The sequence below is a fragment of the Nipponia nippon genome, unplaced genomic scaffold, assembly GCF_047370975.1.
Source record: "Nipponia nippon isolate SJK-2023a ecotype South Korea unplaced genomic scaffold, ASM4737097v1 scaffold_2, whole genome shotgun sequence".
Lineage (NCBI taxonomy): Eukaryota > Metazoa > Chordata > Aves > Pelecaniformes > Threskiornithidae > Nipponia > Nipponia nippon.
The window spans coordinates 89,281,200-89,295,262 of NW_028262336.1; the positions used below are offsets into that span (position 1 = coordinate 89,281,200).

At 37.7% G+C, this 14,063-nt stretch overlaps 1 long non-coding RNA gene across 1 annotated transcript in view; it reads right to left on the reverse strand.

Moving 5' to 3' along the window:
• Nucleotides 1–13,761, reverse strand: part of LOC148055870 (uncharacterized) — an 89,901-nt gene extending 76,140 nt beyond the window's left edge. The window contains exon 1 of the long non-coding RNA XR_015704730.1: nucleotides 13,592–13,761. This is a non-coding gene — a long non-coding RNA (uncharacterized LOC148055870). The remainder of the gene's footprint in view (nucleotides 1–13,591) is intronic.
• Nucleotides 13,762–14,063: the final 302 nt, after the last annotated feature.

Sequence of the window (14,063 nt, forward strand, 5' to 3'; positions counted from 1 at the left end):
TTTTTTTTTTCATCCTTACGGCTATTTCCAAGTCTAAGAATCATCTATCTTGTCTACAATTAGATATTTAAAAGGTAGAGATCTAGCCTGAGTCAAGTACATAGAGCTGTATTCAGAGTTATATACTCTATTATATGCATAGACTATTGTTATAGTTTTGGGGACCTACTGATTTCTATTTGACATTTAATTTATTCCCACAATATCCTTTATTGCCTCCACTGCATTGTAAGATAATATGAATAACTAGCCCACATATAAACATCTACCTTCAAGATGAATTTGGTGAAGTGAATCACATTTCTCAATATGTAATTTCTCTCTAGAAAACTTTAATAAAGTATTTACTATAAACAGTATTATGGCATATGATAGAATATTTCATATTCTTTTATTCCTATAGCTTTAAAAAAAGTGGTAGCATATTTCTTATTGTTTAGTTATAAGAAAATAAAATAAATAGTAAACCTGATAAAAAGTAAACAATTTTCCAACACAGCAATAATTCTTCCTTAGGCAAAAGTCAGTTTTAGACAAAGCATAGCATATTTAACAAAGCATAGCAAATGAGGCCGTTTGAAACATATTTCAGAAATTTTTAGTTTTCTCTATTTTCTAATAGTACCATAATAATTAAGTTGACAGTCTACTAAAATGCATGTAATGCTACAAAATTTAATTATTTGTTTAATACTATTATATAGGTATTCACTCAAGTAAAATGAAAAAAACTGTTTATAAGTATGTATATTATTGAGTGTAAATATATAAATATCATGGAATATCAAATCATAGAATGGTTTAGGTTGGAAGGGATCTTGAAAGATCATCTAGTCCACACTGCCTGCAATGGGCAGAGACATCTTCCAGTAGACCAGGTTGCTCAAAGCCCCAAACTCACCTTGAACACTTACAGGGATGGGACATCTTCAGCTTCTCTGGGCAACCTCTGGGCAATATTTAATCTAAACCTACCCTCCTTCAGTTTAAAACCATTACCCCTTGCTATACCACTGCAAGCCTTGCTAAAAAGTCTTTCTCCATCTTTCTTATAAGCCCCCTTCAAATATTGAAAGGCCACTGTGAATTCCAGCATACATGATCACTGCAGCCCAGGCTGCCACCAATCTTGTCCTCTCTAATTAGTTTATCTGTGTTGGTGAGCAACAGGTCTAGTAATGCTTCTCCTCTGGTTGGGCTGTCTATCACCTGGATTAAGAAATTATCCTCAATGCACTTCAGGAGTCTCCTGGACTACTTACAGCTTGCTGTGCAGCTTTTCCAGCAAATGTCAGGGTGATTGAAGTCCCTCGGCAGGATCAGAGCCTGGGAGTGTGATGCTTCCTGTAGTTGAAGTAAGAACGCTTCATCAACAGGCTCCCCTTGGTTGGGCAGCCTGTAGTAAACACCAACCACAAGGCTTCCCTTGTTGGCTTAGCTCCTAATTTTTTACCCATAATCTCTCGCTGGTTTTCAAACACAGCTCTGAGCAGTCAATCTATTCTTTAACACAGAGGACACCACCTCCCCCCCCCCCCGCCCCTCCTTCCTTGCCTGTTCCTCCTGGAGTTTATCAACATCGATTGCAGTGCTGCAGTCATGTGGTTCATCCCACCATGTTTCAGTGATAGAGATCAGATTGTAGCTTTCTTGCTCTACAGTGGCTTCCAGTTTCTCCTGTTTGTTACCCATGCTGTATGCATGCATTGGTGTAGGGGCACTTCAGCTAAGCTATTGACCATATCACCTTTTTAGGGGAACATGTCCTAATTCTTTTGAGGCATTTCACAGGTTTTTCCCTATCAATTCCTAATATATCAACAGCTCCTGGCTCTTCTCTGTTGCTCGAAGCTCCATCTCCTTCACCCACTAAATCTGGTTTAAATCTTTTTGTATAAGTCTGGTCAGCTACTTGGTCAGGTGAAGCCCATCAGCTCCCAGCAGACCTGGCTTCTTAAAGGTAGATCCATGATCACAGAAACCAAAACCTTGAGAATGGCACCAGCCACGCACCCAGGCATTCACCTGTTCAAGTCCTCTCCTCCTTCCTAAAATATACATTTATATATATGTTTTTATATATTTATTTCTTTATGCTTATAAATATATATTTTAATAGATGCACAATAATAATTAATGTGCATTAGTTTCAGAATGTTGTCCTCAGAACAGATATACAACATACTGAACAACTGTTAGCTATTGGTACTGAATATCTCTTTAAAAAAAGGAGTTTATCCTCTGAGCAGAATGTAATTTATCTGTGAAGATGGGAATTAGTCTCATGAGCATGCAGAAATGAAATGGTTGTCTTGTATGTGCGCAACTCTAAATGCATGCTCAGTTCTCATTAACATTTCACTTCTTGTCTACCCAGAAAACAGCTGGTGTAAATAATTCTTCATGTAATACTACCAGAAGAAATCAGTTCTATAAAAAAATCATGAGAAAACAGCAAGGAAACTGAATAAAGCCTGAAAAAGTTAGGAGGTTAAATAGAAGTACAAATTATATAAACCATTGAAAGGTTTGTGATTCATCAGGAGACAACAATGGAAGTAAAGATGGATTTTTTTTTAGTATTTTTTTCCCTGACCTTATTTGTCAAAGCTTACTTTGATCAACCTTACTTACTCCACAAACAGTTTTGTTATAGACACTTTCATACCTACCAGGGACCAATAAGACAGACTGATTTTTAAATTGAAAAATTAAAAAGGAAGGGAAAGAAGAAGAGGTTAGATAATCATAGGTACAAAGAAATAAGAAGGTGGGCATTAAATGTCCACTGAAGTTTAATTGTAAAGGTGTATCTTTTTTATTATTTGCTAAAGAGAGAAATATTTTTTTTCTTTAATTCAGTTAAGAGTTTAAAATTAATTCTGCAGTTCAAATATTTTTTCTGCTGTGTGACTATATGCTTGTTCTTTTCCATCAATGAAAAGCATTCAAGAATTCATGCAGTTATTTTGAACTCTATCAGAGTTCAGAAGATTTGAAGCTTTCATGCAATTCTCTTCATATTATTTCCAGTGGATTTCCAGAGGATTACACTGCCTTTTAGAAACTGTAGGTCTAACTTTTTGAAGAGAAAAAACTTAAGTCGCACACACTAGAAGTCACACAATGCATTGCGCAAAACTGAAGTGATAAATATCTATTTGTAGTTGCAAGATTTTTGTGGCTCAGGAAATCAGTGAAAATCTGTGGTATAAATAACAGTATAAAAGCTGGAGCTGTACAGTCCAGGTAACATTCTGTCATGATATAAGAATCATCATAAAAAGTCTGCCAGATTTCTTTCTCAAAAAAAGATACCATGTATCTGCCAACAGACAAACTAGCAAGGGAAACTTTCAAAATCCCAGTCTATATTTAAGCTGCTAAATTCATCCTCTCCTTGGTCTGATTTCTGGATTTCAGACCAAGAAATGCAGACTGAATAATAGATCTAACTTCAAGTTTCAAATAGCATTAATGTTTATTCATGGTCAAATACTTGGGCATCCCACTTCAGCGCCATATGCTGGTTATCTGATCATCCACACTGCATAAATAATACTTTTATTCTGTGTGATCATCTGGAGTAAGGTCATCCCCTGATGTTGCTACAGCTCTGCTGTGGAAAGAATACAGCTGCAAAGATCTGCATTTTGATTCCCTGCGTGCTTCAAAAGCAGGAGCTGAAGTAGTCATAGAAATATAGTTCTCTATATCAGAGGAGAACACTGATCTTCCTAACCCAGAGAAACATTCAAAAAGTTTTGTGGTTTTATTTGTAAGAAGGTGAGGAAGAGGAGTTTTCTCTGAACAAATATTAATGCTTTTGAAATAAAAATTCAAAAGACACAAATATAAAAAAGCTCTTATTTAACTGTTAAAGAGCGTTACATTTACTAATGTGAGTTTTGTTGTCTTAACAACCACCCTGCATAACTTTCAGATACAGATTGAATGGTTTGCTTCTGTATTGGGTTTACGTGGGAAAGTTTTGGTAGTGGGAGGGCTACAAGGGTGTCTTCTGTGAGAAGATACTAGAAGCTGCCTCCATGTCCAATAGAGCCAATGCCAGCCAGCTCCAAGACGGACCCACCACTGGCCAAGGCTGAGCCAACCAGAGACAGTGGTAGCGCCTCTGTGGTAACATATTTAAGGGTAAAAACTGATGTACAACAGCAGCCATAGATAGGAGTGTGAATATGTGAGAGAAACAGCCCTGCAGACACCAAGGTCAGTAAAGAAGGAGGGGGAAGAGGTGCTCCAGGCACTGGAGCAGAGATTCCCCCACAGCCTGTGGTGAAGACCATGGTAAGGCACGCTGTCCCCCTGCAGCCCATGGAAGTTAACGGTGGAGAAGATATCCACCTGCAGCTCCATGCTGAAGCAAGTGGATGTGCCCAAAGGAGGCTATGACCCCATGGTCAGCCTACGCTGAAGCAGGCTCCTGGCAGGACCTGTGGCTCCATGGGGGACCCATGCTGGAGAAGTCCATTCCTGAAGGACTGCACCCTGTGGGAAGGACCCCATGCTGGAGCAGGGGAAGAGAGTGAGGAGGAAGCAGTGACAGAGCTGAAGTGTTACGAGCTGACCAGAACCCCATTCCCCAACTCCCTGCACTGCTGCGGGGGAAGGAGGTAGAGAAATCAGGAGTGAAGTCAAGCCTGGGAAAAAGGGATGGATGTGGGGAAGGTGTTTTAATATTCGTTCTTATTTCTCATTATCCTACTCTGATTTGATTGGCAATAAATTAAATTAATTTCCCCAAGCTGAGTCTGTTTTGCTTGTGACAGTAATTGGTGAGTGATCTCCCTGTCCTTATCTCAATCCATGAGCCTTTTGTTACATTTTCTTCCCCCTGTCCAGTTTAGGAGGGGGAGTAATAGAGAACCTTGGTGGGTACATGGAGGCCAGCCAGTGTCAACCCACCACAGCTTCTCACACTAGGAAGCAATTTTCATTTATCTGGGCTCTACTCCGATGTCTTGTAACAAGTCCCCATTTTAGACATTACTAATTTTTCTCTGATCATGAAAGGGAACTGTATTTTAATAGTCCTGTCAGTGGCAGGTCTGCATTTCCTACTACTTTCTTTTATTTAGGTGCAATAGTGGCAGTGATGCCTACAATTCATATAGGCTCTTGGAAACATTTTACATTTTATAAAATTTATAAATTTTATAACATTTTATTAGAGACAGCCAACATGGCTTCACTAAGGGCAAATCACGCCTGACTAATCTATGCCCTTCTACAGTGGAGTGAGTGTATCAGTGGACAAGTGAAGAGCCACAGATGTCATCTACCTGAAATTCTGTAAGGCCTTTGATACAGTCCCCCACAACATTCTTGCCCCTCAGTTGGAGAGGTATGGGTTTGATGGATGCACTATTAGATGGATAAGGAACTGGCTGTATGGCTGCATCCAGAGTTACAGTCAATAGCTCAATGTCCAAATGGAAACCAGTAAAGAGTTTTGTCCCTCAAGGGTCCATATTGGGACCAATGCTATGTAATATCTTCATTACTGACATGGACAGTGGGATTGAATGCATCCTCAGCAAGTCTGCAGATGACACCAAACTGAGTGGTGCAGTTGATTTGCTAGAATGAAGGGATGCCATCCAGAGGGACCATGACAGGCTTGAGGAGTGGGCCCATGCAAACCACATGAAGTTCTACAAGGCCAAGTGCAAGGTCCTGCACCTGGATCAGGTGCACCTGGACAATCACCAGTAACAGTACAGACTGGGGGATGAATGGATTGAGAGCAGACCAACAGAGAAGGAACTTGGGGGTACTGGTGGATGAAAACCTGGACATGAGCCAGCAATGTGAGCTTACAGCCCAGAAAGCTAATTGTATCCCAAGCTGCATAAAAACAGGCATGGCCAGCAGGTCAAAGAAGATGATTCTCCCTCTCTGTTCTGCTCTTGTGAGACCCCACCTGGAGTACTGCGTCCAGCTCTGGAGTCCTCAGCACAGGAAAGACATGGACCTGTTAGAGCAGGGCCAGAGGAAGGCCATGAAAATGATCAGAGGGCTGAAACACCTCTCCTACAAAGAAAGGTTGAGAGAGTTGGGGTTGTTCAGCCTGGAGAAGGCTCTGAGGAGACCTTATTGTGGTCTTTCAATATTTAAAGGGGACTCACAGGAAAGATGGAGAGACACTTTTTTACCAAGACCTGTAGTGATATGGCAAGGGGTAATGGTTTTCAACTGAAAGACAGTATGTTTAGATTAGATTGCCAGGAGGTTACCCAAAGAAGTTGAGGATGCCCCATTCCTGGAAGTGTTCAAGGTGAGGTTGGACAGGGCTTTGAGCAACCTGATCTGTTGGAAGATGTCCCTGTCCATTGCAGGTGTTGTGGACTAGATGATGTTTAAAGGTCCCTTCCAACCCAAGCCATTCTTTAATTCTATGATCCTATATTTAAGAAACATAACAAAACCATTATAAAATACCATACTTTCAGCATTAGCTCAATGGTTCCATGATTGCCACTCTAAATGAAATGGATTCATTGCATTCATACAGTTACTAACCATAACTCTTTTTCTGTCATAATAAAGGTTTAATTTTCCCCAGGTGAGCATTACAGAGATTTTTCTCTGACCCTTTCATCCTTTGATCTTCGCAAAGGTTTCAGAGAAATCTGCCCTCAGCCTTTCAGTGCTTGGGTTATGACTAAAATGTGTAAGGAAGCCAATTTTTCATTAAAAGAATGTACTGTGATGGCACAATGAAAAAAGTGTTATCTGAGTTAACACACTGTGGAAAATGCGACTCTAAAATACACATCTTTCTGTATTCTTTGGCTACAGAGTAAAATCAAGGAAATTTCATGAAAGTACAGTGGAATAGGGTAGATGGTAGGCAAAAATTCTGTGAAAATGTATAGGTATAGCAAAAATACTTGCATACACATCCAAAAGAAATAAAACACATATAATCTAAATTGAGGAAATTTTATTTACCATAGAGAATACAATTTCTGGAAAATTACTGATATATTTCACAGACCTGCTTAGAAAGCCTACACAGCTACTTTTTTTCCAAAATTGTGGAATTCTTGTGTCTGAATGAGAAGTTTTATGAGTCAGTCTACTTCTTTCTCTTCCTTCCTTCTGTCAAATGGCTTTTTCATTATTAATGTAAAGAAAATGACATGAGGAGTTACTCAAAAATTGGCCACACGATCCTAGGCACACCTATTCATAATGAAGGTCTTTGCTGGATTAGTACTGTCTCTAGCCATCTGTCTACCAGTCAACAGGCTGGTTGCCTATCCTGTGTGAGTATGTAATGCAAATTTTCTACAATTTACATCTGCTGCTTTTGCCAGACTTAGTAAACCATCCATGACAGACGCTGCAAAAATCAGCATCTGCTTAGTTTCCCAGATCTCTCTTACTGCTCTTTCTCAGCCAAAACAAGGGGGAAGATATGAGGAAGCTTGATTTTTTTATGCCTGTTGCATGTGCATGCTTGCTAACAGAAAATCCAAAGGAAAATACTGCTGAGCATTCAATCTTTATTATGTTTACTGTTAGCCAATTTGTTTTCCCTTTCTCATTTTTTGTGATATGCTTTAAATACTGTAGGTAGTCTCAGTAAGAAAAAGTCAAATTAGGGGACCTGAACAGAATTTCAGGATAGAACTGGGAGTATGTTTAAATTATGGAATGTGCTAACTATTAAAAATGGCTGTTGTTAAAACATCAAATACACAGGTATGATTCCACTGTTCTAAGCATTAAAAGAGATCAGTTCAAACTTGAAAATTGAAACAGACCCTGTTAATTTTAACAAATCAATATTTCCACTCATTCAATTGAATGTGCTCTCTATGCCTACTTCAGAGCATGAGTAGTTAGTAAACTGTACACAAACAATTTAATAGAATGCTTAAAAGGTGAATATTTCTATACATCTCTAAGATCAGGCTTTTATCTCTGAGAGGAGCTGGGAGGGGAGTATTTCTTATGTTTCCTCTGTTTTGCCATCTACCATCTACTGTTCCAGTGTCATTAAAAAACAAACAAAAAAGCAGACAAACAAACAAAAAAAAACATGCTAAAGCAGAGTAGTAAGAGATAAGGCCTTGCTCTTGGGGATTTTATTAAAGTTTTTCCATCCATGATTCGTTAATGCAGCTGTTTTGATAGTCAGGATGGCAAGAATGCATACTAGAAACAGACATTTTGTCATTATGTCATGCAGTTCTTCTCTGAGTGGGATTATGCAGAAGATTATGCTCCAATTATTCCTGTTGGATATTCTTCATGCAGTAGTCCACCAGATTTTCTATAGTGTTAAAAAGTAACTTTTTTTAAAAGTATTTAGAAAACTGATAAAACACAAGAATTCTAGGTTAAGCTATCTCTTTGGATGGATGGAGTCACCAGCAAAGCCTGAGGAACAGGATGCATCAGCCTGATGATCACTGCACAGGGAAACCTATGGATGCCTCAGTTGGATTAAGTTCCACTAACAGATAAAGTGGTGTTATTTTAGATGACCCAGGGTATCCACCTGGCTTCTGTCTGACACTGCAGAAAGTCAGGGGCCTTGCATCATAGTTAGTAACCTGACATGGAATTCTCAGATAGTCTAACGCATCTGAAAAGAAACTAGATGTCTAAGTTTGGAGAATTGTATGACTTCCAAAGAGACAGTTTTTTTCTCTTTGTTTATTATCATAAGATGTATTTATTGTCTTCAGAATGTAGTAGAAAACACTCAAACTCCATAACACTTCTGTTATTAATAGAAAAAGATTGCAGTCCTCAAGGTAACTTTAAAACATTTTTATAATAATTTATTCAGTGCTTTAGTAATTCCTGCATTATAATGATGTTTAATGGGTTATAGTTATAGAATATCAGTCTAATCTAAACTGCATTATATATGTACCCTAAGCAGGCTTTCAGTACCATTATACAACAGATGTCATGATCTTTCCTGTTACTAATTGTTTAAAAGGATTAATATTTTCCCAGTTGTTTCCTGTGGCCACAGTATGTGCAGATTGCAACTCTTAGCATTTCTTTAATTGAAAAATAGTTACTATTTCCTGAATTATGTATGTATGTTCTTTCTACCTATGGAAATTTTAACTCAACAAAACAGCCATACTTCTTAGCACCCATAAGACCACATATTGGTTACCCTGGCAGAACTCCCTGGAAATGTATTCAGAATTTTAGAGCAATAAATTTTGTGAATTACATTAGGCTCAGCTCTCAGCCAACACCCCCTAATTACCTCTCATAGATGGTACTTTAACTTCAAATGAACCCTATGAAGCCACTAGTAAAAAGGCAGTAGAAACTTAAGGCATCAATTATCCAGCACTACAAAGTGCTTAAATGCAACTTTAATACCTAGATAGATCATTTAGAACTGAAATTTAAAGCACAGTGTGCCCAATTTAAGCAAAATGTGCTACAGATTAGGAAGAAAAGGCACTGCAGATGATATTGAATGGTCAGAGATTTAGATTAGAAATAAAAGACATGCTTAACAGATAAAACACACTACATTTCTGCAGGTGGAAGTGCCTTTTTCAGACAAATATTCTGGAAGAAATGAAGACACCTAAAAGCCCTATATATGAGCAGATATATATGGCTACATATCACAAGACTTTAGCAGAATAGATTAACTGAAGAAGCTGGATTATTCCCTTCCTCAAATTCATTAGCTCTTTTGGGTACTCGGTAGACATCAACAAATACGTGAAAAATCCTCAGAGCAAGAGCAGAGCTACTCTAAAAGTTCTTCTGGAGCCTCAGGGAAGCAGCAGTCTTGTATCCTCTGCCCTTCTGCATTGCTATCATATTCAAGATAGCCACAAGCATTCTCTAACTGAACAATTCCCCTTCCTCACTACGCATGGCTATGTTGAGCAGTGTTAGCAAGCTTCCAGCTCTTCAGAGGAAGAGGGAGGATCTAACCCCACCTGAAAGGCTACACTAGCTCTTTGTTCCAGTCCTGCCTTGTTCTCTGTTAACTGTAAAATAGCAATTATTCTTGCAGATGTGTTAAATCATATATTCATGTGACTGAAAATCATGTGTGTTTATATTTTTTTGGAAATATTTGGGAACAAAGTGAGTTAATATGACACAGCAGATACATGTACTAAGTAAAAGCAGTGAATGAAGAGGCGAACAGTAAAGCTATTATCTCCATCTGAAGATAGTCACTTGTGTGTAAAGGAACAGAATTCAAGTGTTCTTTTCATGAACCTTGGTTAAAAGCAACCACTATTGACTGAACTCTATTTTATCAGGGGTATATTAAACATAATAGAATGCACAGGGCACTGCACTAAAAAAAAGATATGAATTTCTGTCCAGATAGGTCTCAGTAGGTCACCATTTTATACTTACTCTCTTTTCCTCTGCTGCACAAAATTTACTTTCAGAAAGAGATCTTCTGCATTGCTCAGATAGTAATCTTTTTTTGGATCTTCAAAAATACTTTGGATATTGACACCATCTAAACACAGTTTTGGAGAAAATGTTTGTAAACACCTCTGAATAGGTGTTTCTTGTTCTCTAATTTTACCTAATAAAATATTTACTTAATATCCACTGCACAACCCTGCTAGTGGAAATGAGCCACTAGATGACATGCAGAAAGTACTATACTCATTTTACCTATGCATCTGCTTTAACTATGCACTATGAAGAAAGTTGTCTCTTTGGAAATAGTTTTGTAATGTAGCATTCAGATTACTGAAAAAAAAATTTCCTTATCAGTTTTGGAAATGTACTAACAAAGTCTGTTTTTCGTGATGACCAGAAAATCACAGGACTGCAATACCAACCCATGAAAGCACTGTATGAAAGCATTTGAGATATGAAGAAAATAACTGAACATGGGCTGGCTTCTATCTCTTTAATGGTACATTTTACAGTGTTGTCAGCCCTCATGTTTTCTTCTTTCTGACGAAGATAAGACTCCAGGCACAAAATAATACATTATCCTCTCACACCTTCTTTACTTAGTAGACTTTAATATCAGCAGAGAAAACTCCTAGTGCATTCAAAAAGTCTTAGCAGAATAAAATATGATTAAGCTTCATTAATGTAAGGATAATATATTTTACATATGAATTTTTGAACTGCATTGTCATTACAGTTACTTTCCATTTAGAGATTTGGCAGGAAACTTAAAAGAATCACTCACAATAGGATACTTACTGTCATTTGAAAGATCATTTTTGCAAGGTGTTAACATTTGTTGAACATTTATTTGTATATGGAAGAATGGAAATTGCAGTGAATGGAAATTGCAGGAAATTGCAAGTGAATTTGACTCTGAATATATCACAGGTCCAGGTCAGTATTGTTAGCTAGGGTATACATAAAAGCAAGGTGATAATTATTTTATTTATTTATCTATCTTTATTTCTATTTTAGGAACTTCTAAAGAAAAGTGGCTTACAGTGTGAAATGCAGTATCTTATGTAAATGTTATGAATTTCACAGCATTATGTTTGTGTGTGTATGCTTGGGTAAATTCCAATTATTGTTTGAAATTTCTTTTGAAAAAGAATCTTCTGGATAAGTTTTTACATAGAATATTTCAACACAAGATTGTTATTTGGCTGGAAACTTAGCTGTGTTTCCAGTGCCCTCCAAATGCTGCCAGCTTAGCTTAGATTCATTCACTGTAAGTGGTTTTGAACAAAATTGAATTAGTAATGAAAAACAGAAATCAGGATTCATGATTCCATTAGTCAGAGGAAAGGGAACATTCCTGAACCTGACATTAAAGTTAGGTTCTCCAGTCAGTTGACCAATAAATGTTATTTTGTAGTGTGTAGATACTTCAGTCATATCAGCATTGATGACCTAGTTTCTCTCATACTCACTTTTTTATATTACCATATTGGTGGTCTCTATTTCAGATATTCTTGGATGGTACTAATATTATTGTACATAACATCACAGAAGTTCTTATGAAAATCAAATGAAACTGGTCATGAATTGAAAAACACTGGGAAAAATACATTATTATTTATATTCAAACACATTCAGTTTCTAAAGATATACAACAGAAATACATTATTTGTTAAATCGCAATTTAAATTTAGCAAATCAAAGAAAGCTAAGCATTTTTTGTTGTTGTTTAAACTGCTAAATATCATTAAATCACTGAAGTGTTTGGGGACAAAGTTATAGAAAAATGAAGATAAAAATAATGGAATATCACTTTAAGAAGCATTAGATCAGAGGACTGGTTTTCATAAATGACTCTTTATCTTTTTTCCCACAAAAGAGGTTAGTAGGGAAGCCATTTATGTAACAAGAAGTAATGTACAGTTTTAACACAGAAGATGATCAAGAGATAAGACACCAAACAGAATAAACAGAGTAACTAACAAAGAGATAAAATTTTAAAATTCATCACAGTCATATAGATCAGGTAAAACTAAAGAAGACTATAAAAAAGTTTTAAAGACCTGAAGGAAATAAAGTTGAATTAAGAACTTGTTATCTAGTTAAATATAATCTATATATGAAGCAAAGTATATTGACAGATATAATTTTTAAGTACTGAGCTTAAATTCATTAGCTTGGCTCAGAAAAAAGAAATCAGTCAACATAGCAGAAATCTGTTTTAGGCATGTAGCAATATTCAAACCCTTAAACATGCTTCTACTGGTTAAAAAAAAATAAAGCATATTGAATTGTCTCCATAATTATACATTCTATAACACAGTCTATTAAGGGTTTTCATCATATAGAGATCATACATATATTAGAGCATGAACTTGAATATTTAAATTTTAAGAGATAATTCAGAGTGACTAATAAGGCAAAATGTGAAGCTGGGGTGGGGAGAAGCTTGGATAACAAGTCCTGGGCCTGTGTTCACAGAATCACAGAATCATAAAATGATTGAGGTTGGACTGGACCTATAGAAATCATCTGTTCCAACTCCCCTGCTAAAGCAGGGCCACCTAGATCCAGTTGTCCAGGACCATGTCAAGATGGCTTTTGAATATCTCCAGTACTGGAGACTCCACAACCTCCCTGGGCAACATGTTCTTTCAAGGCAGCTCTTTGTTCCAGGATTCAATTCAAGCAATCAGTCTGCAGTCCCTTCTGTGGACTCTAAGGGCTTCTCACAACTTCTGAGGCCAAATTACCTGTTCCCACTCCTCTCAGCAGGCTTTCAAACCTGCCTGACTTGCTGGATAAAATATGGGGCCCTGCCTTTTGTCACGTCCCACCTGGGAAGGAGGGGGGAGGAGTGACAAAGATTCGCAAATCCTCTCGGTGTGGATTAAGGTGGGCCAACACTCAAGGTCCGTACACAAACACCAGCTTTAATAGAAAGCTTCTAGAGAGACAAATATTGAGTACAAATATTCGATACCCGCCAACCCTCTCACAGTTATATTCAGCCCAGCTATGCAGTTTTACAGAAAATCAAGGTAGGCCATGCAGTACTTGACTTCAATTTAACAACTTTAACAACTTAATCACCTTAGGAAAAGTGAAACAAAAAGAGAGAGAGAGAGAGAGAGAGAGAGAACGAGAGAGAGAGAAAGAAAGAGAGAGAGAGAATCACCAGTCCTGGATCCAGCGTTGGTCCTGCCAACAAGGGTATTCGGTGAGGGAAGAAGAAGATTCTTATAGAGATGTTAATTCTGCGCAGGGTGCTCGGTGAGAATAATTCCACAAATCACACACGCACGAGCATGAGCACGAACGTAAACACGAGTACCGGTACACACACGAGCACACACCACACACAAACTACAGCACATTTATCAGGCTACATGATTAGTATAAACCCGCCTAAACTTACACTTATTGGTTAGTGATTAAAATTTCGTACACTGTATTTAAATTAGCCTCGCTTGCTATGTAAATTAGCACGCATGCTCCTTTCAGGTGGGGGGGGGCAAGTCTTTTCGGTTCTGAATTGAGTCGGTGGTCGTGATCTCCCCTCGCCACATTTACCTTTCACCTACTTTCTGCAGTTTTATCTTCTCTGGCCACCGTCCAGTCTTTGGTGCCAAGATGTTCACTTTTGTCGG